Source organism: Astyanax mexicanus, chromosome 14, assembly GCF_023375975.1.
Source record: "Astyanax mexicanus isolate ESR-SI-001 chromosome 14, AstMex3_surface, whole genome shotgun sequence".
Classification (NCBI taxonomy): domain Eukaryota; kingdom Metazoa; phylum Chordata; class Actinopteri; order Characiformes; family Acestrorhamphidae; genus Astyanax; species Astyanax mexicanus.
In genome coordinates this window covers 37630903-37634396 of record NC_064421.1, presented here as the reverse complement: position 1 = coordinate 37634396, position 3494 = coordinate 37630903, and the positions used below count along the sequence as shown (strand labels likewise).

At 32.3% G+C, this 3494-nt stretch overlaps 1 long non-coding RNA gene across 1 annotated transcript; it reads right to left on the bottom strand.

Moving 5' to 3' along the window:
- Window positions 1-1306: 1306 nt before the first annotated feature.
- LOC125781066 (uncharacterized) lies at window positions 1307-2675 on the bottom strand. The gene is made up of 3 exons (XR_007424170.1): window positions 2623-2675; window positions 1440-1475; window positions 1307-1359 (listed from the first exon to the last, which is right to left on the bottom strand). It is a non-coding gene; the product is annotated as an uncharacterized LOC125781066 (long non-coding RNA).
- Between the last annotated feature and the right edge of the window lie 819 nt (window positions 2676-3494).

Below are 3494 nucleotides of genomic sequence, written 5' to 3'. Positions count from 1 at the left end.
TGTAGAATCTGAGATAGTAACTTAGTTAGCTAAATTATACACTCTAAAAAACAGAGGTACAATAGGAGTACTTTTTTGTACTTAAAGGTACACTCTTCATTATTGTACCCTCAAAAGTACAATACTGGTCTTTACAGGGTCAGATTTGTTCCCTCTAAAGTACAAAGTAATTTCTAACAGCAATAAGTACAAATTTGTACCATTTAACCAGACAAAGGGTACATTCAGTATTCTGTATCACTGTACTAATAAACAATATATACTTTAACTGCACATTTTTTATTTGAAAGCCAGACAATTTTGGATCAAGTTTTTGAGCCATATTCTGTTGATGATAAAGTTTATAATCTTTATAATCTTTACTGGCACAAAAACCATGGGTACAAAAAAAGGACTTTCACTGAGGACTTTTTTCAATATAAGATACAGCCCCAGCGACAAGCTTTGTACTCTTTTAGGTACAAATCTGTACTTACTTTTCTTAGTGTGTAGCTACCTATCTTGCTAGTTAGCTGTGGGACTGTGCAATTATAGACAAGATACTACCTAGTTAGCTGTTTGTTTAGCAATACCTTATTGACACTTTGCTGCAAAGTATTTTGCTTAGTGTAATGGCCACTGTCTAAATAAATATATTGAGCTATATTACACTTACTGTACCCCTCTCAGGCCGGTCCTCTCATTAAATAAAGGAGATTTATTACAGTTACTATATACCTCTCAGGCTGGTAACTAGGTCTAGATGTATGTGTGGGCATTAACTAATTTGTAATCAGTGCAATATTTATTAGTGATGTCTTTTATACATTTTTATTTATATTTAGGTCATGTTAATAAATGAGAATCAAATATTGCATGAGAGAGTATTATTAGTAATATTTATTAAATGTTTTATGTTACATTTATCACATTTTGTAAATGCTGTCGCTAAAAGTGAATCTGATGAATCTGATGTCGCTAAAAGTGAATCTGAATATTTAAGGTTGAAAAGAAGATGGAGAAGTTTCAGCTTGCAGCTATGGAGAGTTCACCACGAAAAGAACGAAGTCAAAGAATACAAAGATCTGTCCATATTCTTTAGTCACCACTTGAAGATTTAATGCAGAATTATTTGGATTATGAATAGAAACCACATTATTTGCAACAGCTTTTATTATTTATACAAACAAGATGAACATGATATGATGTGCCAGAATATAGGGAGGCTGCCTAAAACATACCAAAAAAAAATACAGAACACATGTAAACAACTAAAGAAAAACAAAACATGGCACATGTAAATAAATCAAATAAACACAGCACAGACTGCATGAAATTGGATTTCTTTATTTGTTCTTTAAAAGTTTGGAGAAAGGAAACCTGTGGAATACAAAAGAAACTTGAAAAAATACTGCATTTGATACATGGATATAATTAAACATTTTAAGAACATTACCTACCTTTTATTATCCTTTCTTTTTCTGCGAGAAAATATCCTGTTTAACAAAATGAAGACAAGAAATATGACTGTGTTAAACTTGGTGTTGTTTGGATTCAGTATTTACTTCATTTATATTTATATAAAACATTTTTGCAATTATTATTGCATTGGTTTTGGCACAAACCAATTACTAATGCATCTCAGAAAATCTGAAGATCATGAGAATATCATAATTTAACAGAAATTATACAATACACTACATGTAAAGTGACATATTCCAAATAATTTTTACCAGGCTAAAAGTTCATTAAACCAGAATTACTGTCCTTACCTTAACCCAGTTTATTAGAATATGTAGTTTAAACTTAAAATACAAAAAGTTAAATGTGTCGCTTTAAACATAAGGTGACCGTTTACTGAACGATATTAAACACAAATATATATTTTTCACTTTTGAGATGCACTAGTAAACAGGACTAATCATGCTGTATTTTAATTACACAAGCATTTTAGGACTATTATTTACTGTTGATATCCTCAGTAAAAGCCTGAGTTGAATTGTTAACAAATGTGTAAAATATATATTAAATATAAACATTAAAATTAATATCATAAAATAAATAATGGTCATATCTTAAATTATCTCTGTTAAATTAGTTAGTAAAGAGACAAAAAGTAATTCTAATAAATCTCCTTTATTTAATGAGAGGACCAGCCTGAGAGGGGTACAGTAAGTGTAATATAGCTCAATATATTTATTTAGACAGTGGCCATTACACTAAGCAAAATACTTTGCAGCAAAGTGTAAATAAGGTATTGCTAAACAAACCGCTAACTAGGTAGTATCTTGTCTATAATCACACAGTCCCACAGCTAACTAGCAAGATAGGTAGCTATAATTTAGCTAACTAAGTTACTATCTCAGATTCTACAGTAGTAATTATCTTCCACACAGTCTGGCTGTATTTATAAATAATTGATCTAGTGTTTGTGCTTGAAGCTCTTTCTGAAATGAACAGAGGAGCTTTATTTATTTAGTTATTTAGTTTAACAAGGTATATCTGGATATCTATCTTAATTTAATATGTTTACAAACCACAGAGCAAACCGTGGTTAAAGTGAGGATTTCTACACCGTTTAAGTGATATTACATGGCCACAGTGGTGAGGTAAATGCCCTGTTTTCAGCTGTTTTACACTCACCTACTCGAGAGGAGCAGCGGAGGGGGCTGTGACTCGCGTTGAGCGGCTCTGAGCTGTGAGGCGCTACCTGTCACGTGATCTTCGGAGCGTGATGTGATTGGCTGGTTGTTGGCTCGATTGAAGACTGAATCGATTGCTCATCCTGTGTGTCCCGGATGTTGACAGCGAATTTTGAGCGTTGTATTTTAGCAGTCGAATTTGACAGGTCGAATTTGAGCAACCTGAATTTATTTTAATTGAATTTTTTAAACTTGAATTTTTACTTTTGATTTTTTTTTACATTAAAATAAAATAAGTGAAAATTATATACTGAAAAATTAAAGTGATTAATTCAGAGGCAAAAAAAATCACATGCAATAATTCAATGTAAAATAATTCAGTGCTAAAAATTCAAGTGCTTTTAAATTTCAAAACACTGTTTTACTTCCATACGGAATATGTTGTTTTTTTCCTATGTGTACAATATGTGTAACTACACCTAATGTCTTGGTCACCTAATGAAAGATAAGTATTTCCCTTGTTGCAGAAAGGTTAAACCTACAGAAATGCCTCTGTAATGTGTGCAGAATGGGATTTTGCATTGTCCAGTTGAAAAATGCATTTGGCATCTCTTGCAAGAATGTGAGGATGTGAGGCATTAATTCTGCATCATAAGGGGTACTGACAGTCCCATACAATGACAAAACCTGGCTTTTAGATTTGTTCCTGATAACAGTCTTTAGTCTGGAGCAGACAGAGTCCATTTCTTCAACAAAATCTGGGGGAAAACATAATATGCCAACAGTCTGCAAATAACCGTTTTTACTAATGTCTATATCTTGTCATAGTAATAAATCAGCCTGTTTACTTCCGGCTATGGGGAAGGGCTGGAA